This window comes from Camelus ferus, chromosome 10, assembly GCF_009834535.1.
Source record: "Camelus ferus isolate YT-003-E chromosome 10, BCGSAC_Cfer_1.0, whole genome shotgun sequence".
In the NCBI taxonomy this organism is placed as follows: Eukaryota; Metazoa; Chordata; class Mammalia; order Artiodactyla; family Camelidae; genus Camelus; species Camelus ferus.
Genome location: NC_045705.1, coordinates 38,312,260 through 38,338,352, shown reverse-complemented (window position 1 = coordinate 38,338,352; position 26,093 = coordinate 38,312,260).

Here is a 26,093-nt window from a genome sequence, read left to right as displayed (position 1 = left end):
ACTTTTATTTGTAGGGAGGTTTTTAATTGCTATTTCTATTTCCTTTCTAGTGATCGGATTGTTCAAGTGTTCAGATTCTTCTTGATTCAGTCTTCGTGGACAGTATGTTTCCAGAAACTTGTCCATCTCCTCTAGGTTATCCAGTTTGGTTCCATGTAGTTTTTCATAATATTCTCGTATGTTATTCTGTATTTCTATTTTGTTTGTTGTAATTTCTCCATTTTCCTTTCTTATTTTGCTAATTTGTGCTCTCTCTTTTTTCTTCTTTGTGAGTTTGGCCAGAGGTTTGTCGATTTTATTTACTTTTTCAAAAAACCAGCTTTTGGTTTGGTTGATTTTTTCTATGGTCTTGTTAATCTCTATTGTATTTAATTCCTCTCTGATCTTTATTATTTCCTTCCTTCTGCTGCTTTTTGGGGCTTTTTGTTCTTCTTTTTCTAATTCATTCAGGTGGTGGGTTAAATTATTTGAGATTGTTCTTCTTTTTTGAGGAAGGCCTGTATCGCTATAAACTTCCCTCTTAGCACTGCCTTTGCTGTGTCCCATAGGTTTTGAGTGGTTGTGCTTTCATTATCATTTGTCTCAAGGTATTTTTAAATTTCAGCTTTGATTTCCTCATTGACCCATTGTTTTTTCAATAACATACTGTTTAATCTCCATGCTTTCCTTTTTTTCTCCTTTGCTTCTCTGCTGTTGATTTCCAGTTTCATGGCATTGTGGTCAGTAAAGATGCTTGAGATAATTTCTATCTTCTTAAAATTGTTGAGGTTTCTTTTGTGCCCAAGTACATGACTGATCCTGGAAAATGTTCCATGTGCACTTGAAAAGAATGTATATCCTATTTTTGGGGGGTGTAATGCTCTGAAAATATCCACCAAATCTAGTTTTTCTATTGTATTATTTAATTTCTCTGTTGCCTTGTTTATTTTCTGTCTGGAAGATCTGTCTAGTGATATTAATGCAGTGTTAAAATCTCCAACTATGATTGTATTCCCATCAATATCCCCCTTTATCTCTGTTAGTAATTCTTGTATGTACTTAGGTGCTCCTATATTGGGTGCATATATATTAACGAGTGTAATATCCTCATCTTGTATCACTCCTTTAATCATTATAAAATGTCCTTCTTTATCTTTCTTTATGGCCTTTGTTTTAAAGTCTATTTTGTCTGAAATCAGTACTGCAACACCTGCTTTTTTGGCTTTTCCATTTGCATGGAATATCCTTTTCCATCCTTTCACTCTCCATCTATATGTGTCTTTCTCCCTAAAGTGGGTCTCTTGTATGCAGCATATTGAAGGTTCTTGCTTTATTATCCAGTCTGCCACTCTATGTCTTTTGACTGGAGCATTTAGTCCATTAACATTTACAGTAATTAATGATAGATATGTGTTTATTGCCATTTTAAACTTATCTTTGCAGTTGAATTGGTGTATCCTCTTTGTTCCTTTCTTCTTCCTTTTGTGTTTTGGTAATTTTCCTTTGTATTATCATGGATTTTATTTAATTTTTGTGACTCCCTTGTAAGTTTTTGGCTTGTGGTTACCCTTTTTAGTAAATCTATTAGCCCATTAATATAACTGTTTTTATTAAACTGATGGTAACATGATCTCAAACCTTGTTTATGTATTTTTAAACTCCCTCTGGAGTGTACAGTGTTCATTCTTTGGGCTATAATCTCGGACATGATTCTCTCTAAATCCCTGGGGTAAAACCAGGAGGAGGCTTGGATACCTAAGATAAGGAGGAAGCAGCCACCAGAGAAGTCCTATACAGAATGCTGGTTGATGTGGCCCAGAGAGTAATGGCTCTGAGGTTTTCCTAGAGAAAAGCAATTGGATGTGTGTGATGTCCCAGTTTGTTACGGTATGGCATAAGCTATGTAAATTTTGTGAATATGTATTATGATACATTCATTAAAACATCAGACTGTGAAAAAAGGAGAAGGCAGTCTGCAATGGCAGCATCTGCGTTTTGGAGCCTATTAAAAAGTCATCCATGGAGCAGCCTGAATGAAGGAGTCAGAATCTGCATTTAGATACGTTGAGGACCTGATGCAGGTGTCAGTATGTTGTCAGGAAAAGATCTGTGCTCAGAGATAAAGGGACAGGTATGGAGCTTTGCTTGTTTTATCCAAATCATTTTGGCAATTTTATAAAGTTTATGTCACCACGCTAAGCACCTCCAGGCTCTGTTTAAAAGAAATGCCCCATTACAAGTCCTATTTCAGTTGAGTGAAGACTCAGAAGGTGAGGAAATGTAGGCAGTGAATGCTGTAGACCAGTGTTTGGATGAACTGTGTAATAAGTAGTTCGTTAACTGCCCGAAGAGTTTCAGGGTCAAAAGAGTAGCATTTTTTGTTGGTGGTGGAATTGATTTGAATACCTTTGTGAGCAGAGAGAAAAAGCCCAGTTTCCAAAGGAAGAATTCTTTGGAAGAAAAGACTGAAGATGCAGAGACAGAAGCCAATAAAGCAGTGTGCTAGAAAGGCAACAGTTAATGGATTTTGTTTTAAAAAAGGAAATATCTCATTGACTGGAAAAAAGACAATGAGGATGATGATGGATATACATATTGAAACATGCAAATAGTTTACATAATTAAAACAGAAGTAAGTTAGACAAAAAGTAAGCAGTTCCCAAAGTGGAAAAATTAGACCTATCAGGTAGGTTACATAATAATATATAGAAAGATGGTTTCAAATAATTCTAAAACATGTATTTTGAAATATGCTAAGTATAAAAGCAATGGCTAAGAAATTTTAAACATTTTTGCAGTTTTATTATGGGTAATAAAGCAGTAAGTGGTAAGTGATTTTGTTAATATCTTAGCAACCAAGTCTTTCAATACAAGATTAAAAAAATAGGAATATAGAAAGTTTTCTTGAATTCTTTAATTTTTCTATCATCTTACATTTGAATTAGAAATATCAGCATAAATTCATTGTTTATTTTTCTATTAAAATACGTATTTCTTAGCTTTATCTGCTAAAATAAAAGGTTTACAAGTAATGGAAATTTCGGTTAGCAAAGATCACTTGTAGTGCCTGTTTGCACTCTCTAAGTGTCATTTCCCAGGAATGAGGATTTGTGTTTGGGGCAGGAAATACACACAGTGAGCCTGGAATATCATATTGTTGTAGAAAATAAGTAAGATCTCAGAATATCCTAGGGATGTTTGAAAGAAATCCAGGATTTATTTACAGGGGTTTCCACTGGCTAAAGATGGGATAATTTAAACATCAGAAAGAATAATGATGGCAATGGATTAAAACACACCAATCCTAGAAAAATCTTTAAGTCTATAATAAAATTCACAAGGAAAAATTTTGTTTATAGTTGTAGGTTATTTTGGCACCAAGTAATTAGTCTGAAAATCAGTAAAAAAAAAAAAAAAAGAATCAGGTATTTGTCTTGTTCATTTGCATGAATGTTATTATAGGGCAATGAAATGGTGAGAAGGGAATGTTCTTAAATATGGAAGAACTGTTGCTAATTAATGCACAAGGGATGATGAATTTTGAAAATTACCATTTGAAATCCTCAATGGGGAAAAATGATTCTAAGCAAAGTATCAATGAGTTTTAAAACCAATATGTGAAGGAAACTTTATAATGGATAGATCATACTGATAATGCCTTAGTCTAATGATCAATCTTAATACTTCTGAAATAAAAGAACATGATGTGCTTCCTAACATTATATAGTAGAAGGTGCACAGTATATTTATAAGGTATGAGTATTCTTGGGGTAAAAAAAGAAGCTGAATTCAATCAACTTTGTAGATCTAACTGCTAATGAAATGTGAGTGATAAAGGAAAAATTTAAAATCAATGGGAAAGTAATTAGCTAAATCACAAATACAGGATATTATACAGGACAAATGATTTGTTTACTTTAAAAAATAAATGGCAGCACAAAGATAAGTTTTAGCAGGGATCCAGAGTGGAGGCTTCTGAATAATGGAAGCTAGGGGTGTAAGACAATGCAGGAGCATGTAATGATAGTTGAAATAAAACTTTATGGGGTCCTGGATCAACAGGAAAGAAAAGAAGTCTGGTAGGAGACCAAGATCAAAAAGCAAGGAGTCAGTAGACTGGCGATACTTCTGAACTGAAAGTGTAGGGGAGGGAGAATGAGGGCATGAGAGAGCTAGTTGGCTCGGAAGTCCTGCCCAGTGTAGAGAGCTGAAGCAGGTTGACTTCTAAGGTGGAGCAGATCAGCGGATGATATTATTTGCTGTTTGTCCCTCTGCAATAGAGGCTGAAGTTCAAAAGAGGTGGAGACATAGGAGTGAAGGAGGCTTAAGGTAAAGGCTGCAGTTTTTATGATCCAGTTACATGAATTTTATCTCCAAAGATGAAAGCATGATCTGGGATAGAAAGGAAAACTGAACCACAGAATCTAGAGACTTTAATTAATAAAGGAGAATTCTTAAGATGTTGTAAGTTGATAGTAGTGAGGAAAGGAAGAGATGAGATATAATGAGTTTCAAAGGATGATGAGTTTTGACTGAAAGGTGGAATGACAGTGATCTGGAAATGGCAATGGGAAATCAGAGTACCCAACCCCTCCTGAACCCATATGTGTTTGGTAAGAACTGATTGAGTTGTTTCTTTTGGAGGACGCAACGTTTAAGTCCTGAGTAGAGGCATAGTCTTCTGGTTAAGGGTGAGATAGGTGCAGTGCCTGAAAAGGATGAATGCAGAGCTTTTTTTTTTTTTTTTTTTTCTTTTAAACAGTGGAAACTGGTTTTCAGAGAGATGAGTGAAAAATATATAGAGAGAATCTATCAACAAGAGGCATGGAGAAGCATGGAAGGTGGTCAATGATTGAGTGAATTTCAAGATTAAGAGGCATGTCTACAACTGACCCTCCGACATATTTACCTTTCCTCTAGGGGGATAGATATGATTGTTATTGTCACTACCACTCACCTACTTCCTGATTAGAAACCTTGTAGCTCTTCTTAGTGGTTCCTCTATATTTGTTAGTCTGGGCATGGCATCCCAGTTCTCTTCTATTCCTTATAATGCAAAAGGCAGTGGTAAAATTTACTCAGTATATAGAAAACTTCACATTTGTACCAGGTGTATTCTTAGACTATTGTAAAGTTTTCAGTACCAGTCTAGGATATGGTTTGCCTTATATACTTGTCTATAGTATGGAAAAATCAAAGGTGATTTTAGATGAGGGTGGGGTTAAAAATACTTACTACCTAAGTAACTTCACCTGACCAGCTGGCTGAGCATATGTGTAATTCAAATTCATGACTTGGCAAAAGAATTTCTAATGGAAACTACGGTTGTTTTGAATTCGTCTTAAAATTCTAATGTTAATTCTGAATTACAAGGCTTTAACAGCATTTCTGACTGATTCATAGTGATATATACTAATGTATATCTGAATGCAATAACAGTAAGTGCCCTTAGAATCTGAAATACCTCAGAGCTCCACGGTGGATCCTGATTGTTTTGTGTCTTGAGATTCTTATTAATTTTTCAATTATACTTTTTTTGCATAAAGTACTGTAAGCATTAAGCCTGTAAGTAAGTAAGTATCTGCTGGTATGCCATTTTAAGATATTCAGAGATTAGTAAAATCTTAGATTAGCGTTGAACCTTAAAAGTCATAGAGCTCAGTGACCTCTTACCTCTTAGCAATGCTGTCCTTATAAAAATAACTCACATAATTTGGAGAGTCACAATCAATCTGTAAAATAAGTAGAATGAAAACTAGCTTTACAGATGGGGAAACTGAAATTCAGATGGGTTAAGAAGTTTCCCTAGCTGGGGTTGGACTCAAAATCAGATCTTCTGACTTCAGATAACTTAATTGCCCCATGAGACATTTTTCATATTAAAGACTTCATGGATGGGAAAGAAAAGTAATTTCTTTAGTAATGTGTAGAAAAACTAATGAGGTTAATTGGGTGTAAGCCTGCCATTTGGTTTTACATACAAGCAGGGAGTGATGATGGAATGAGCACAGGACTCAGAGTCAGGAGACTTAAGTGTGAGCCTCCAGACAGCTTTTTGACTCTGGGAAAGATACTGAACCTCCTTGATCCTTAGATGTCTCTCTTGGTGAATGGGAATAGCAACACCTGCTTTAAGAAACTTACGAAATGAGTTACTACATCTTAGGGTACTTGTGAATAACGGTGAATGATGGGAATGGGTAATGTTGTTGCTGTCATTGTTAGTTATAGCAGGAGGCACATAGGTTCCAGTGGTCCTCTCAGTTTCCTCAGTGGTCTTTCCTGTGTGTCCAAGGGACCAGAAGGCACACAGCTTAACTTTGGAAGAGCTGTCTGGGAGGAATGCAAAATGAGTTCCGGAAAGCCAGTTGGAATTTAATAATGCATGAAAAATACACCAAGGGGAGGAAGGAACCAATTAGGAAGCAATTAAGAAGATTGCAGTTACAATGCATCTTAATGAAGTCTAAAAAATATTAGCCTACAAATAGAAGACAGGCTAGTTACCTGTGGAGGAAAAGAGCAGTGGAGATAAGGAAGCTTTCCAAAGTGGATACCATGAAAAGGAAGAATAGGAAAGGTGAAAATAAAAATGTATTTTCCACTATTTCCACTGCATGTTCAAATCCCAAGCATCCTTCAAGGATCTATTCTTATGACACTCCTTGAAGCACTTCTGTTCTGTACCACTATTAAATTATTGTACTGCCTTCACAATGAAAAAAACTAACCCCAATGATTCCCCAAGTAGAAAGTATAAATAATTAGTGAATTCTTGAGAAATGACCAACTATCTCAGAAATCAAATAAATGAAAATTAAAACAATTTAACGTCCCACTTTACCTTGAAAATCAGAAAAGACCTTTAAGCATTATTTGCCTGCTCCCTGGGGATCTGTCTTACACCGAGCAGCTATTTGAGGAACAGTGCTTCCTTGGTACATGACTGTCAGACAAGTGCGCTGTAGAGAAAGGAGCTCCGGGAAAGGTGTCAGGAAGCTCAGCCAATTAAGGCCTCAGCTCCAACAATGGAGGCCTGAGAATTCATATTTAGAGTTACCTACTGTTCATTAGTTACCTACTGTGTGAGAGGTGAGAACTTCATATCACACAATTCATCTGCACAGTAATCTCTACTGTTTGTTCTAACCTCTTTTGTTCAGCGTGGAGTGGGGGACATAAAGCTTAGAGATTGGGTACCTTTTCCAAGTTCAGGGTTTTAGTAAAAAGCATCAATTTAATATGTGTGAAAGGGTTTTGAAAACGAATTAAGCATTACCACCATCTTTATAAAAAGAAAGCAAACTATTTGAGCAATGTTAGATGCTAATAATTGCAAAGAAGATAAGCAAATTATGGGTGCACCTAAAATTTAATAGTAAAAAATATTGAGAAATTTTGAATTTTATTTTGAATGTTTACACTCCTATTTTGAAATGACATTATACATCAAAGCCAAAAATCTAGTCACTGTATTTGAATTCAGCTTTAGAAAAGCTACAGAATGTATTAGATTTGGTTTTAATTATTTGGAATATTAATGTGATTTTCCCAGTCATTTATTTAAAACCTTTTGATATGTCCAGCCTTAGAACAATCTGGTTGGTTGATGATCTGGCTCCTCAGAGACATAGGGTCTTTTCTATGAGCTTTGGTACCTTATTATTTCCACTTAGCTATTCATGGTGTTTTATTGTTTGCCTTTCAAATTTTTTTCTAATTGTAAAAAATGATTGTACTCATATATTTTTCATGGCTGATCATTTCATCCTGGTGAGTCTTTTTCTCACCTTGGATTTATACATTACTTGGAAGAGAGGTTATATTTTATTCTGTGGATGTCTTATGTTTTTATTTTATGTATATTTCCTTAGCACCACTTGACACAGTGCAGGCCACTTCCCCATTATCTGGGGAGTCAGGAGTAATTTTTAAAAATGGAATCGCAGAATTGGAAGAAGCTGTGAGCAACAAATGACCTACCTACGCCCTGAGACAGCAGTTTGCTCCTTGACGCTCCCACAGCCCTTTGACCTTTATCTACATGTCTTTTCAAAGTTCTGCCAAGGTTCTGGGGACACTTTTGGCTTTAGGAAAAGAGGAATTTGGGGGAATTCTCAGGTGACTCAGTATTAAGATCTCCTGTTTCTGGACTCGTTTTGAGATTTTGATCCACTTAAAACCGTCTTACTACTTCTGTCTTACTACCAAACTGAGTTCCCACATTGTGGGCTCTTTCCTGGTTTTCCACTGAGATAGCCTTCCATCACTCCCTTCTCTGCATAAGGCATCGTCTTCTCTCTTGAGGCAGCACTGTGGATCGGAAAGAATGTTGGCTCTGCAGTCACACACACCCAGGTTAACCCTTACTCCATCGTTGCCTTCTGTGTGATCACAGATAATTGAGTTATCTAATTTGTAAAATATGATCAATTGAACCCAACTCACAGAGCTGTAATAAAGATTAAATGAGAGTGAAAAATCCTAACTAGTGCCCAGCATTTTGTAGTTAAAAAATATTGGCCCCTTTCCACTTTCTTTTCCTTTTTTCTTGTCCATCCGCCTTAGAAATTCGAGCCTTCTCCCAAACTTGAGTTTATATCTCAGCCTGGCTGTGTACTTACAGATCTCCACATCTTTGAGCCTGCCTCCATGGCTAGCCTGCCTTTGTGTTCTAATTAAGGATGTCTCTTGCTTTCATATCTAATGTAACCTGGAAACTTGTATGAAAGTTACAGATGCAAAAGAAAGTGGAGCAATAGATTTAAATACAATAAATATAAGACCTCCATTCTGAGACATTATATAGTTATTCCCCTAATTATGATATAAATATTATATTTTACTGCCACAATGTATATGTACATTGTATAATGCAATGTATATGTAATTATTTAAAACACAGGTTAAAATATCAAATATAAACAAGAAAAATAGTATAAAATTTTTTTGTTTCTTTAAATTGTGTTGCTTAGCTTATTTGAAAAAATCCATGAAAAATACTGATTTTTAATGTTGGCAGCAAGACCATGCTGTTCATCATTTTCCAAAGTGTTTCGCAACTTTGGAAGAATTTTGTGAAGGTAACATGAACCACTGACCTTCTTTTTATAAACAAAGCTGTTCTACTCTAGGAAGATATGAACTTCATATGCATATAAACTGTTGGGATGCTTTTAAAATGCCTACTCTCAAATTATAATTTCAAGTAGCATTAGTAGCTTTCCTTAGAGAAGCTGCCGGCATTCCTTCTCTTGACATTGCTCAGTTGTCCAAACAGGTGTGCTGAAGTTGGCCTGCACTGGAGAGATAGCTGGTTTCCCATACCTCTTTCCAACTCTGTTTCCATGATGTCATGCTGGCAGGCCATGATGGGAATATTTGTGTTGTGGAAATTGGTAAATGCCAGAAGTCAGGAATACATATATACCTACACACACACTTTTGAGAGGTGTTAAAGTTTTACCAGCTTTACCCTATCACCCCAACTACTGTCTTTTATGCTTACACATTAAGGTGAAGACTGGGAGTCATCAGATTACACGATATTGATGATATTGAATGATATTATTCATTCTGAAAATAATCTCTTGAATGCTTACCCTTAGGTAGGTAGGTTTAAGAGGCACCTGTTAACCTGGAGAAAAGAGAGGGACAGAGTCTTTGAGTTGCTGAAAAAAACTTAAGTATCCCTTGGTGCACAGAGCCAGTCACTGGGTAAAAAGCAGATTTCCTGTATAAGGCTTTCTGGAGCAAGAAGAGAGTAAGACCCAGTTACTACTACACAAATTTTTTGAGACAGAAATCACTTAGTGTGAATTTAGATGTTTGCATTTAAAGACCCAGTGACAAGAAAGGTGAGTAAGCCTGGTGTAATAAATTATAATGAATTCACAGGGAGTCTGAGCAGGTGAACTGTGCTTACTACAGGGGTCCAAGGGTCTAGTATTGGGTAAGCCTGGTTTCTGCATGTCCTACTGTTGCTATTTGTAGTGGCTCCCATCCAGGCCATTGTGGCCATTAGAAAGTGGTAAGCGGCTGTGCTTACAGAGCAAGAGATAAAAGTCAGAATAGGAAGGGAGAGTGTGATTTGGGAGCCCATTTGTGGACGGGGGGGTTGGCTTAACAAGGGTTTGCCAGTTGTAGAGGATTGACATGAGTCTCTGAGTGCTGTATTGCTTAATGCAAGAGTCAGTGACTAGAAAGGACCAACCATCCTGTTCTTTCTCTACTTGACCTTTGGAATCAGGCCTGCCTTCTTGAGTTCCTGGGCAACTTGGAAGAACATGAGTTACTGGACTTTCTGACACTAGACCAGGGACAAATTAGAATTAATTTGGAAAATAAAGGAGATAGGAACACATTAATTAACTCATTTATTCAACAGTCATTTATTGAACTCCCACTACATTGAAGGCCCTATTGTGAACGCTGGGGATATATCAGTGAACAGAACACCAAAGACCCCTACCCTCCTGGACCATGTTTGCCATGTTTCTATCATGAGTACGTGGAGCAAATCACACTGTATATTTCCTCTTGCCTACATTGCTCCTTTTAGGAAAACTTTTCAGAAATCAATTTACAACATTTGATATATGCTTTAAATTCTTTTCTTTTCTTTTCTTTTGCAGTTGAACATAGTCTACATTCAAAGGCCAATCAATTATGATTATGCATTTACATTTCTGACATGCCCATCATTTATTTCTGCCTTTGCACAATTATCACAAATATTATATTTTAACTTTCCTATTTTCCATTCATATGGTAAAGCTAGTAATTGAACTGAACTGGATTGATTTGACCATTTTCTTTTTGCTTGTTCTACTTCCTGGAGATGCTTAATAATTACTTGCTGGATATTTGATCAGTAATTGTTGATTATTTCTTTGTAGTGTTCTAGGGGAAATGTGAGGTAAAAACTGTGTGATGGGGTTCTCGGGCATGGATAATCCATAAATAGGTCAGATTTTTGAAACATTTTAATTGAGCTTATTAACTGATCTCTAGGCAGAAAAATCAGGTCTACGTTTATTCCATCCAAAAATTTCATAATTATTTGCATTGGGTTAGAGTGCAAAGAGGACTTGGAGACCTGGATTTAAATCCTATACTTTGTCTTACTGACTGGGTAACCTAGTGCAAATAATTTAAACTTGCTGAGAATCTGTTTCTAATAATTAATAAAACAGGAGCAGTAATACCCACTTCACAGGTTAAGATAATTGAAGAGACAGTGTATATGAAATAATATTATTAGCCAATGCTGTTGAATGGAAGTGTGAGCTGACATTTTAATACTGTATTTTTTCTCACTATAACCTTTCTAGGTTGGTATTGTCATTATTCCCATTTTACAGATAATTGGACCACAGAAGTTAAATAACTTGCCTAAAAGTATACAGCTAGCTAAGAGAAAACTTGGGTTATGGCTCAAGCAGTCTGGCTACAGGATTTGCTTGTAATCACTGCTCTGCTGCAGAGTTTCTCGACAGCAGTACTGTTGGCATTTTGGGCTGAATAATTCTTTGTTGTGAAGGGCTGTCCTGTGTATCATGAAAAGTTTAGCAGTATCTCTGGCCTCTACTCAGTAGATGCCTGTGGCATCTCCACCCCCAAATAGGACAACCAAAAATGCCTCAAATGTTGTCACATATGCCCAAGGGGCACACCTAGTTGACAGCTCCTGCTCTACCGTATATTGTCTCATAAGAATGTGTAATATATAACCTTCCAAAGGCAGAGGTTAGCATTAATTAATAAAGTGCTTTCAAGAATATTGTTTATCTGTTTTTCTACTTTGGATATCAGAACCCTAGCCAAAATTCATATTCTGATGTCTGTATATTAAAATACCTCACAGGTATTAAGAGGAGTACTGAAAAGTCAATGAAGTATTTTTGAGAATTATTTAAAGTATGATGGAAAATAATTTTCATTTACCATACATACCTATGTACTTTTGACTATAATAGTTAAATAAAAATTTTTGTGGTCATAATAAGAATAATAATATTAATGATGATGATGATAGAATTTGCCAGGCTTTGTAAAACGTACTTTACATGTATTAATACATTTAATCAAAGACAGGCCAGTATTAGTATCATTATTATCTGAGTTTTAAAAGCTGATGAAATTGGGATCCAGAAAGGTAAACTCTCTTCCCCAAGGATCATCAGCTAGTAAGTGTGGTGGAGCTAATGTTTGAAATCAGGTCTATTTGACTATGCTGTTCTACTTCCTCTACATCTGATTTTGTTTATCTGTGAATTTCTCAGTTATAATACTGGTTCTGGCTTTCAGAGCATTGAGAGGAGAGTATTTAAAACCTCTGCTGGTGATAATGTTCACTTCCTGCTTGTATTTTGAATACATTCCACAAGACCATTTTCTGCTTTTCACCACTAAATACTGTTTGGCACCTATACCTTGGTGCATTGTTTAATCTCTTTACATTCCATATCATGGACAATGTATTGAATCTAGGAAAAAAGGGGAAAATGGAATTGCACAGTAATTCCTATTGGCTTCCTCTGAACATCTGTAGCATGTAGTTTTCTAACCATTTTAAATAAAAATGAGAAACAACAAAACAACAAAAATAAAAACGATACAACCCCCCCCCCTATTTTTGTATCTGTTAGGGTTCTTACCTGTGGATGACAGAGAATACTAGATATTAAAGGATGTTAAATAGCTTACAGAATCTTAAAATGAACCACTGAATAAGCAGCTGAGACCAGTGAAATCAAGCACAACACATGACAGTGGTGGCGGCCACTTCCAGCCTCTGCACACCTGTGATGTGAGAATTAGATTCTAGGACTCCACTGTAGTCACCCCAGATACACAAAGTTTCTTTCTCCATTTGCTTGTCTGAAGAGCCTTACCATGACTATCAACAAACACGAATTCTCTCAGCTTGGTCATTTTTGCATTTAAATGATGGGGTGTTTGTCTGATAGGTAGAAATTGTCATCTGCTGCGTTCTAGCTGCAACTGAGTCTGAGAAATGTAGTTTTGCCTTTCTCATCTCTGTAATACAAGATTGCAAGCTAGAAGGAGATAGAAATGAGGACAGAAATGATCCAACTTCTAAAACTTGTTAGAAATTTTTCATATGAAATTATAGAAATATAAAAGTGCCATCTTTATCTCAGTGCAAAGATCTTAAAGGCATGATTCATAGCAGTTTAATTTTTATTACCTGAAAAGCACTGAATATATTGCTTTGCATATAATTATGGTCAAATAAATGTTTGTTGAATTAGGTTAAATGTGCAATTTAAGATGTTTTAGAGGAAAGAAAACTTACTTATTGAGCAATTACTGGGTTCTAGCAATTTTGTGCACCAATTATGTTTATTCTCCCCTAAAGCCATATGGTAATTGTCATCTTTTCTCTTGTTTTAGTTTGTCTGTCTTTCTAGAGCTTTGCCAATTTTATTGATCTTTTCAAAGAACCAGCTCTTTTTTTTTTTTTTTAATTGAAAAAACACGAAACACAGATAGAAACTCTTTCCTTCTCTTTCAGCCATGACATAATGGACAGTGAGAAAGAATGAAAGAGGAATCAGAGAATAGACTATACCCCTTTCCCTGAATCTTGGGCCAGCTTTGGTGGTGTTAGTATTCTGGATTTTAGGTATTCTAATAGGTGCCTAGTGGTATCTCATTATTGTTTTAATTTGCATTTCCCAGATGACGTGATGTGGAACATTGCCTTATATGCTTATTTGCCATCTATATATCTTCTTTACTGTTATGTGTGTTAAGGTCTTTGGCCCATTTTTAAGTGGAGTTGTTTCCTTACTGTTGAGCTTTAACTGTTCTTCATATATTTTGGATAACACTCCTTTATCAGATACGTCTTTTATAAACACTTTTTCCCACTTCATGGCTTGTCTTGTTCTGTTGACGTTATCTTTCTTGTTTTAATTTTTTTTGTGGATCATGCCTTTTGTGTTGAATCTAAAAAGGCATTGCCATATCCAAAGTCATCTAGGTTTTCTCTTATGCTTATCTTTTAGTTTTATAGTTTTACATTTTATATTTAGGTCTGTGATCCATTTTCAGTTAATTTTTGCAAAGGGTATAAAGTTTGTGTCTAGAATCCTTTTTGTTGTTGTTGTTGCATGTAGATGTCCAATTGTTCCAGCCTCATTTGTTGAAAAGACTACACTTGCTTAATTGTATTGCCTTTGCTCCTTTGTCAAAGATCAGTTGTCTATACTTATCAGACCCATTTCTGGGCTTCCTATTCTCTCCATTGATCTATTTGTCTTTTCTTTGGCCAATATCACACTGTCTTGACTACTATAGTTTCATAGTAAAGTTTTGCAATTGGGTGGTGTCAGTCTTCCAACTTTGTTCTTCTCTTTAATATTGTGTTGGCTGTTCTGGGGCTATTCTAGGTCTTTTGCCTCTCCAAAAACTTTTTAGAAACAGTTTGTCAATATTCACAAAATAACTTACTGGGATTTTGATTAGGATTACATTAAAGCTATAGGTCAAGTTGGAAAGACATGCTATTTTTTTTTTCATGAGCATGACTTATTTTACATTCACATATGTCTGCATCCCTCATACCTCTTTGTCCAGGCAATGCAGACAGTAGGTTCTTAATGAAAAAATTTGGGGAAAAAAACCCAGCTCTTTAATTTGGTTAGTATGTGATTTTTAACATTTTGGTTGGACAATGCTTAGAGGAGGTAAGAACTCTCCTGGAGTGATAAATATAACATAGATGCCTAGTTATAACCCTCCAGCCTGTTTTCCAGCATGCTTTTTATTATGTCTTTTGTGCATAAATACAAGTAATTTCTTGTTTTTCTTTCATATTCTACCAATGATAGTGAAAGTAAGTATCTTGACAGATAATGTTCTTTGCTTTTGATTAATTTGGTGCACTCTGACCCCCTGTACTTAAGAAGTTCATTAATTTTATTGATTAAACACTATTTCCCTTATTGATGACCTGAAATATTTTATAGAATTGGATTTTATTCAATTCAGCAATCATTTAAAATTTAATTTTATAATAAGTACTGAACCTGGCACTTTCATTCATGTTATAATTTTTAGTCACAAAAATATTTAATTTTTATGGCTCAATATTGAAAAAAACAACAATCCTATCAAAAAATGGGCAGGACATCTAAATAGACATTTTTCCAAAGAAGACATACAGATGGGCAACAGGTACATGAATACTGCTCAGTATCACTAATTATTAGAGAAATGCAAATCAAAAGCACAATGAGGTGTCACCTCACAGCAGTCAGAATGGTTGTCACAAAAAAGTCTCCAAGTAATAAATGCTGGAGAAAATGTGGAGAAAAGGGAACCCTCGTACACTGTTGGTGGGAATGTGAAATGGTGCAGCCACTGTGGAAAACAGTATGGAGATTATTTTAAAAACTAAAAATAAAGTTACCATATGATCCAGCAATCCCACTCCTGGGTATATATCCAGAAGAAAAACTCTAATTCAAAAAGATACATACACCCCAGTGTTCATAGTAGCACTATTTACAATAGTCACAGCATGGAAAATACCCAAGTGCCTAACAACATATGATTGTCTTAAGAAGATATGGTGTATAAATACAATGGACTATTACTCAGCCATAAAAAGAGTGAAGTATTGCCATTTGCAGCAACATAGATGGACCTAGAAAAGTCACTCTACTTGGTGAAGTAAGTTAGACAAATACTATATGATATCACTTATATGTGGAATCTAAAAAATAATAAAAATGACTCTGTATACAAAGCAGAAAGACTTACAGACCTAGAAAACAGTCTTAAGGTTACCAAAGAGGAGAGGGAGAGGGGGAGGGACAAATTAGGAATATGGGATTCACAGATGCAAACTACTACATGTAAAAGAGATAAGCAACAAAGATTTACTGTATCACATAGGGAATTATGTTCAATATCTTATAATAACCTATAATGGAATATTATCAGAAAAAATAACTGAATCATGTTATACACCTGAAACTGACACAGTATTATAAATCAACTATACTTCAATAAAAAAAGGAAAATTGTATTTTTATTCTACTTTGGTAAGGAAATTGAAGTCCACAGATGTTAGGTGACTTTCAGAAGAGCCCAAATGGAAAGCATTAGAGCAGTGTAGGGAGTAGGTAAGTGTTTATGGCATGGCTGTTAAGTGACAAGGGAAAATGCCCAAACAGTGTATACCAGACTTGCTGGAGAAGTTTTTATTGGGAACACTTATGCTGACAGAATAGCAGAAAATGTGCCAGTCCCATGTTGCCCATTACATCGTAGGGAGTGCAGAGCCATCTGGCAGAACCAGACGTCAGATTGCCGAAGAGGGACCCTGACCCTTGGCTATGGTGCTTTGAAGCTGCAGTGTTAGGAAATTCCTGGTCCTTTTTCCCCTGGTGTGAACAGAAGCTGAGATATAATAGCTATGTGATACTGTGGAACCTTGCCCTCTAGCTTTATCCTGTCATCTAAGTATTTGTGTTTGGGAAAGCACTAGCACCTCACCTCACGTGATGAGTGGTTCACTTGCAATCAAGGCTTGTTACTGACCAAGACTGGTTATTTTAAGCACTTGGTCCTGTCCGTTTCCTTGGGACTTTGTAGGAGACAAACTCTTTTGCTGGCAAGTGGGCCTTTAAGCGATCGATCTTGGACAAGTCAGCTCTTACCTCTCAATTATTTTTCTTGCAACCTTATGCATATTTTATAGATATTCTATTCTATCTCTACAGTGTTGATTTTAAAAGTATTATTTAAAAGAAAGTGTTAGAGCTAGATTTGAGACTAGATCTTCTGAACCCACTTTCTATAATCATTTCATTTCATTATAGCAGCTGAGGATAATCCATGATAAAACAAATATTATTCTCTGGAGTTTCAAAATTTTTGTTTGCAGGTAATGAGATAGGGAACGTTTTTAAAGAGAAGAAACTTCTGATAATGATTGTCCTTAAGGACATGGTGAAGGATGAATTGAAAAGAGAACTAGATTCGGGAAAGTGCAGTCGATGTAATTGTCTGGTTGCTACATAAGGAGTTTTAAGTAGATTATTGGGAGTAAGAAAGGAAAGCAAGGGACAGTTGCCAGAGGCAAAAGTGAGACTACTTAGTGACTGATGAGCAGTGGAGAGGGAGAAAGACAAAGGGTTCTTGCCATTTGAGTCTGAGTTTTCCATCTGTGTTCTTGGGAAATTGGGAGGACTGTTGGTAGAAATTAGGTGAGTCAAAAGAAAAATAGGTTTGCTAGGATATTAAGGATAACAATTTGAAATGAACTTAATAGTGCTGGTTGGGGTCGTGAGATGAAAACTAAGGTCAGACCTGAACCATGGACTTTGTATGGAAAATCATAATTGACTTTTCAAACAGCAATTTTATGACTGTATTGGGAGCTGGAACTGGATTACAAAACGTTATGTGGGAAAGTATGGTTATGAAGTAGGAAAAAGCAGTAAATATAGATTGCATTTAACAGAAATTTGGCAAGTTAAAAGAGAGAATGAGAGTATGAAGGGGTAGCAGTCTTGAAAGAAGCATTTTTAAATCGTTTTTGTTTTCAGGATAGGAAAATATAAAATTTTGTGTGGTTCAGTCAAGGGAGGATCAAGTAGAGAAGGTGTGGCTGAAATTGTAAGAAGGTAATTTATAGAAAGTAGTCCTAGAGATTCTGGGAAGAAATAAGAATTTACATGATACGTGTAGAACTTAAGTTTAGAAAGAAAAAAGGATGCATGTCTTTTCTTTGACAAATAGAGAAAGCATTGGAGAGTTAAGGAAAAGATACACTGACATAAAGGGGAGAGGGTTGATATAATTTATGTCATCCATTGAATCTTTGAATACGTATTTACTGGGAGTCAGCTGCTTGAGAACAAATCCAGCACAGAGGAAAGCAGGGCAAAGAGAGAGTGTCTGAGTTTAATGACATTTATTGGGCAATTCCCAAGTATTCGTTGCACTCATGGACTTTCCAGTTATGAGGCAAAACTGCCTATATTTTGCTTAAGATAGTTAGATGTCTGTCACTTGCAGCTCGACCTCGTCTACTGCCATCATGGTTTCCTCCCTGCATCTAATCCAACCTCACCCCTGGCCATGGCTGTATTAGGTGTCACCGCTCTTAGCGATACTCACAAACCAAAATTTTAAAGATCTTACTCTCTACTACATACTGTCTTTCAAGCCCCATTCTTCCAATACGTTCACTCTACTACCCTTTGGCTGCTCAGATGTCTACTTTGCTGAGTATATCCCATCTCCTTTATGTACCACAACTGTGCCCTTACAAATATTCTTGACTTCCTTAACTCTTCTTTTCAGTCCACCTGGTAAAATACTAGTCATAGTTAAACTTAATTGTGTGTCTGCTCTGTGTTGTTCATTGGAATACTTAGAACCCCAAGAGAAGTGATTAAAAAGCTCTGTTTGAAAGGGTGAAGTTTCACTACTCTTGGCTCCACATCAACGTGACCTTTGTGCTCTGATTCGTTGTGAGAACTCTGATGTTAATATCTCCAGGTGATGTTCCATGGACGCGTCAGACTCATTCTTACCTACGGAACATAATCTTGGCTGACAGAATTCTGAGAGTTGAATGAGGGAAGAAGGCATAGGTATCAAAACCTAGAATGGGAATTTTCACTTAGTACCCCTGTTTCCTGAAACTAAGCCTAAACTATGCTTGGTTTTCCCCAGTTTGGAGACTTTCAGTATTACATTGTCAGAAAAATCTCAGGGGTTCTCTTAGGATGGGAAGAAATACTTCTCTAGCTGTGGAGAACAGAAGATGAGATCTGAAGTTAAATTTATTAAACATATCTTCAGCCAATTCTGATTTTAGCCCTGTTTTATCTCCATTTCTAGAGATATTAGGACCACCAATTTTTGAGCCTTGTGGGAGACTTGAAAGGAAAATTAGGTTGCTTCTAAGTTTGGCCTACTTTCAACTCAGGATCTAGCTTTCTCAGCTTTGCTGTCTGTAGTACCTGGTTCATTTGCCTTCCAGATTCCATAGTCATACTGTTCTTGTGTTCCCTCACATCTTCTTTATCCTAATGGGTTGATGCCTTCAAAAAATTCTTTACCATTATTTTGGTAGAGTTTTCAGAAGGAACAGAGATTAATGCAGGCTTTAAACCTTCAATCTTTAGAAATCACTCCTGAAGTCCTAGAAATCTTCATTTTTTTCTATGCTTTTGCTCTTTAGTTAGTAAATAAATTATCCTGCCCATGGCAACAGAAGACCTCCTTCAGGACTAATAGAAATTTTCCCAAGTCCTACAAAAATGACAGTTTCTGTTTATCCCTACCGAGTAATTATTTCAGAGTATCCTTATCCAACTCATTCAGTTAAAATGTATTGCTTATCAACTTTATGGCAGCTGTACATACTTTATTTCATTTGTTCCTCAAAAAAAAAACCCCTTATGTATCATTTCATAATGTAAACACTGAAGCTCTGAGATGTTACTTTTCCCAAACCATAAAGCCACTAATAAGCTGAGCTAAAGCACAAACCTGGTCTCCCCAATTCTAATTTTTTTCACTCAGCTTCATTTTGCATCTTATCTAAGAGCTGTTGATAAGAGGCACTTCTGCTGTTCCCTAAAGGAATACATTTTCTCTCTCTTTAAGAATGTTTTTGTTTGTTTAATTTTTGTTTTTGTCAAGTGAGGAGCAGTGAAAGAGAAGAAAATCTAGTTGTCATGTTTTGGATTATTGTTTTACAATTATCTGACACACTCACCGTAGATAATGATGTTTTTTTCTGTCTCTTTCTCATAATTATCTCAATTATGGTGATGTTGCATTAATCACTTCATTAAAGTGTTTTCTATCAGATTTCTCCACTATAAAGTTGGCATTATTTTCTTTGTAATTAAAAAGTATTTTGTAAGGAGGTTATGTAAATAATGATTCTTAATTAAGCTTTTCCTACTGGCTTTAGCACTCATTGTTGACTTCTGAAAACCACCGTTCTTTCTGTATGTAGTATTCTGCCTGCTACAGTAAAGAAGAACTTCCTCATACTCATTCTTTCTCTCTCTGTCTCTGGCTTTCATTCTGTTTCTGTCTCCCTTCCTTTTTCTTTTATCAGTATGGAGGCACGTATACCATATTCAACTTTTTGGAAAGTTTTTAGTCATTATTTCTTCAACTACTTTTTCAGTATCATACTTTTTCTCCTTTTCCAGAACTTCAGTGATACAGATGTTAGATATTTTATTATTGTTTTTCAAGTTCCTGAGACTCTGTTCATGATTTTAAAATCTTTTTTTTTCCCCCAAGTTCACCTACTCTTTTTGCTATTATTTTCATTCCACTGTGGAGTCCATCCAGTGGGTTTTTTTTTTTCCTTTCATTTCTGTTACTGCATTTTTAAGTTCGCAGATTTCCATTTTGGTTTTCTTTGATAGATTTTTCTATTTTAAAATTTGTTTTAAGAATGCTTGCAGTTGGTCATTTGCTTATTTTTATAACAGATGCTTTAAAATCTTTCAGTAAGTGCAATGTTAGTGTCATCTTGACATTGGCATGAGTAGATTGTCTTTTCCCATAAGAGTTTAACCTTTCAGGGGTCTTCCAATGCTAAATAATTTTCAATTAAATTCTGGATGTTTGAAATACTATGTTATGAGACTCTGATCTTGTTTGAAGCCAATGGAAAATGCTGTTTTTGTTTTAGCAGGCAATTTACCTGGTTAGGTTCATGCTGCGAGTTTCAAATCTCCCTTTGTGGGCTAGGATTCCAAAGTCAGACTAGATTTCAAAACCATTGTAGAGAGCTTTGCATCTGTTCCCATTGTGCACCGTTTGGTTGAAAGTGTGGCACCTGGGCAGTAGTCTCTACATTACTTCAGTTCTCAAAGTCGTAGGTATGCTCTAATTTGTACCATGTTCATGCATCTGTGGCATGGATTTGAGCCCAGAGTTCGTAAATAACTTTACGGGGTCAATTCTGCAAGCTCCTCTGTTGCTGTAATGTTCTCAGTCTTTTCGGTTCCCTGGAGCCCTGCTTTACAGATGGTCCCATCCTGTTAGAACTGCAGCACTACTGAATAGAAAGGAAAAATGATCCTCCTTTAGAATTTTGGCTCTTGTTACCTGAGAATAGGTTCTCCTATCGCACAGGAAAGAATTCAAGGGCGAGCCATAGTAAAGTGAAAGTAGGTTGACTCAGGGGATACGCACTCCACAGACAGAGTGCGGGCTATCTCGAAAGGCAAGAGGTGGCCCAAAGAGCATGAGGTTGTCTCAGAAAGTGAGATTGGCCACGAGGTATGGGGGTGGTTCGTTTTCAATGGGCTGGAATTTCATATGCTAACAAGTAGGAGGATTATTCCAGCAGGTTTGGGGAAGGGGTGGGGATTTCCAGGAATTGGGCCACCACCCACTTTTTGGCCTTTTATGGTCAGCCTGGGAACTGTCATGGGGCCTGTGGGTGTGTCATTTGGCATACATTACAATGAGCCTACAATGAGGCTCAAGGTCTACTGGAAGTGAAATCTGCCATCTTGGGGCTTAGTAGGTTCTAAGCAGTTTTTGTCATATCCTCAATGGCTATGTCATCCTTTTAATGTGAGTTTCCATTATAGGCTGCTTTGTCCTTTGCCTCCATCCACAACCCCACAAGATTGCTTGGGAGTTGGGGTACAAGAAAATGGAGGGGGAAAAAAAAGAAAAAAACGCGGGAGATTTCTACATTCTTTCTGTGTGTTCAGATTTTCCCCTCCAGCTCTTCCTTCTAGAGCTAGAGGGGTTTTCCTGGAGTTCTCTCAGCACCTTAGCGCTCACTTCAGGATTTGGAGCTGTGTTGAGTTCAGGCCATTTACATTTAAATTTATATTCTATTTAAAATTTTTACACTAACAAAACAATAGTATAAAAATACAGCTGGAAATAATCTCATGTGGTGATTAAAAACAGTATGAGGCCTTATATGAATGTGCACAGTGTGGGGGCCAAATGGCTCTCTCACCTGGGCTCCCCCTTGCTATGTCTGGCTCACCTAGTATAACTGCATGCTCTCTCTGGAGATTAGTGGGAAGCTATTGAAAGATTTGAAGCAAGGCATTTGCACTGTAGAGGAATATTTTGGTGGCACGTAGTGGATGCATTGGAGAGACAAAGGATAAATGTGAAATACCAGTTAGGAGGCTGTCTGAGTAATCTGGACAGTGGTAGGAAGAATGTTGACCCCAAAGATATCCAAGTCCTAATGCCCAGAACCCGTGAATGTTATCTTAGATGGCAAAAGAGGCTTTGCAGAAGTGATTAAGGACCTTAGAGTGTGCAGATGAACCTGGATTATCCAAGCAGCCAAATCTAATCATATTGGTCCTTACAGAGAGCCTTTTTTGGCTATTGTTAGAGAAAGATGTTAGAGGAGAGCAGCTGGATCAAAGAGATGCTATATTACTGGCTTTGAAGATATAAGAAGGGGACCACAAGCCTAAAAATGTGAGTGGTCCCTAGAATGTGAAAAAGGAAAGTAAATGAATTCTCTCCCAGAGCCTAGTGAATGGTACACAGCTCTGCTGATCCCTTGATTTGAGCCCAATGAGACCTATAGAATTGTAAGAAAAGGAATTTGTGTTACCTTAAGCTGCTACATTTGTGGTGATTTGTCATGGCAGCAGTAGGAAACTAATACATGGATATAAATTGATGGCAACCTAAATAAAGCTACAAGCACTCAAATGGGGGAAAATAGACTGATTTGCTATATATTTAGGAAGACAGTTGATGACACTTGGTGAAAGACAGCAAATGTGTGAGAGTTAGAAAGAAGGCAGTAAGGGCGAGAGTACCCAGAGATGTTTGTCATAGTGGGGTGCTGCTGTAACAAATACCAAATAATGTGGAAGTGGCTTTGGAATTGGGTAATGGCTGAAGACTAGAAGAGTTTTGAGGTGCACGTAAGAAAAGCTTCCATTGCTCTGATAGTGGTGTCCTTGACTCTGATTGGTCATGTAAGAGGGAGAAGGGAAGTTAATTTTACATATGCCAAGTTGGAGGTAACTGCAGTCATCACAGTACCCAGTTGAATTGATTGTATGTATGGTCTTCGAGCTTAGGAAAGAGAGTCTAGGAATAGACTTATAGTTTGGGGAGTGATCAATATATAAATATAACTTACGTGGATTTCAGTGGGTGGTACCATCAATGGGCAGTTGATAAGGAGAGAATAGCCTGCCTAAACAGAACTGCTTTAAAGAATTTAAAGAGCTTTTCTACTTTGGGAGAGTATTTGGAAAAGGATGTGAATTGAAGAAAGTTTGGGGAATATAGTGGGTATGTTTGGATATTGACTTAAAGGACCAATAAGAGAGAATATAGAGGCAGGAAAGGGAGAAGAGAGTAAGTACACTGACACACATGCAGAGGTGGAATTGGGTGGAATTTGGCACAGGAGGAGATGCTAGTCTTCCTAATGAAGAGGCTCTCCTGTTCGACTGTAGGAGGAAGAAAGAAGAAAATTATGACGTGGACTAATTACCAATAGATAGTAGACCTAATTAGTCTAAGAAGGGCTCTGGAGTCAGGAAGCTGGCATTAAAGTTATTACAATTCATAAAATAAATGTGGGTTCTCTAGCCAGTTTCTAGCAGGTTCGATTTTAGGCAAGCTATTTAACCTCTGTAATTTAGTTTCATCATATGCAATATGCTGATATAAATTTGCCAACTTTATTGAGTTAATGTGAATATTAATCGAGTTATTACCTTATAAAAGACTTGGAGCAGTGTCTGTACAGAGGAAGCACAATAAATGTTTGCCATTGTTATTAGGCTTTATCGTTTTAAGTCCATATTTATTTTTACCTTTTTATGATGGATTTTCCGATCTAGCCTTTACATTTCTGGAGGCCATGGCAAGAACATTATTACTTATTATGCTTCAGGATGCTAGTTTGTGCTGAGTGAAAAGTAGAGTTGGATAAAATGCCTGCTCAATTACACTGAGGCAAGAGGGCAAACAAAATTAGGAGATATAAATAAACAGCTCAGAAAATTATTTCTATGGCAAAGCTTTGTGTTCTTTTTATTGTTTTTCAAGTTCCTTCAGTTAGTAAATATTTTCAGGAAACTTGGTGTTACCTCGCCTTGACGGAAATTGGGGAGGGTGTAATGATTCAAATATTACAATTACTATTATAGTGATTTAAATTGTCAAGTGCTGAACAGTTTACACTACTCTTCACATTCATTATTACATTTCATATCTATCACAGTGCAATGAAGTAGGGAGGGGCAGCCTTAGGGAGAGTATCTTGAATCAAGAAGACACTTCATGAATGTTTATTATGGGCTAGTCTTGTAAGATTTTTATTGTTCTATAAAAATGCAGATTCAAGGATGTAATTATTCCAGTCTGGGGTTTCTTATTGACTATGCAACACTGAGCAAGTTGGTTAAATTCTTTGGTCTCAGCTTTCTCTTTTCTAAGATTAGATGGAAGACCAGTAAACTCTAAGGTCTGATCTTTCTATAACATTCTGATGTGGACTGCACTGACTTAAGAGCTATATACATTAGTTCCTTTTTTGATTAAAATTTTAGAGTTGTCCTGAATTTGCAAGCTGATCATTTTATATGGACAGATTCTGAAATTAACCTGTACTCATTGCTCTTACAATCCAATAGGTGGTCAATAAAAGTATTTTGGAAGATCAAATGAGTTGATAATCGGGGCAGACCAGTGTTGCCTTGGGCAGCTCTTGCCAACCTGACTGGGACAACCTCGGTTGAAACTGGGTCGGCAACACTGCCATAGCACTTGACACTTGGAAGTGAAGAATGTTGCTGGAATCCAGTCCACGTGGTGATTTTGAGCTGCTGAAGGGTTTCATATTTCTTTTATGCCTTGAATTGAGAAAATGGCCAGAGAAGTGGTTTTGGATTTTGAGCACAAATGTCCAACGTAGACTAGAATGTAGAGATGATCTCCATGCCCCTGAGATCTGGGGAAGGGGACCCTCGGGCCTTTGTTGAGTGACTGGCTGTCTTTATTTGGCCCCAGGAAAGCAGTGGCTTTCCTTAACTTCATTATGGATGGGAATTTGGATGGATCTATACCTTTCTGTAGACTTTAATTTTCTGTCTTGGGTAGACAGTTCTACAGTAGTATGTAGCTGTGGATAAGCCTCTGTTTAACTGCAACTTTTGTTACAATTGCCCATTTTCTTATTTCTCTCCACCACTAAAATTTAAGACCCATGATGGCAGAGATCCTACCTCTCTGATTTGTAGCTTTGTTCCTTGCGCTTTCCACAGTACCTGATATTAGGAGTCATTCAGTAGGCAATTGGTGGATGAATATAAAATAAGAATCTTTAATAACTCTATCGGGGGTCAAAGTAAGATTTCAGCATTAAAGGGAGCCTTTATTTATTTATGGGTGGGAAAGTGGAGGCTTAGAGTGGTAACAGTGCTTACTGAAAGAGAGGACTTTCACTGTCTCTGTTGGCAAAGCAAAGAATACATTTTCTTTACAAATACCCAGAGCATACAAAATTGGATTATTGGATTTGAATTTGATGTTTTTCAGATTTCATAAGAGGAAAACAAACCAGATCCAGGGCTGAACCAGCAAAATATAAGATGATTTAAAATGGCAGTTGAGAAAGTGTGTGAGGAGCATTACAGAAGAGGGAAGGGGTCCTGGTTTAGGATCAGCTGAGGCAGCCAAGGGCATGATTTTAGCTGACACAGCATGAACCAAAGTCAAGGACAGGGGAGAGAGGCAGGGGCTTAGAGATACTGCTGTATGAAGCTCCAGGCGGCTCCCGACAAGGAGATCAAGGCATGTTTTTACTGATAAGCAGGGCCAATGTGAAGGTCAGAACTTTGATCATGAGAAATTTTAATTACTCAGATATTGATCAGAGCACCTAGAAACCAACTACATAAGGGAGAGTTTGAGAACAGGACTGGATTCCTTAGATTCACGTTGGGGGACCTGCGTGCTCTTCCTAGGCTGTGGTCAGTTGCTATTCTAAGTGCATCCTAGGAAAAAAGCCAACTGTGATAATGGGATAGACCTTGGGGAATGGCAGTGACCGCAATATTATTACACTTTAAATG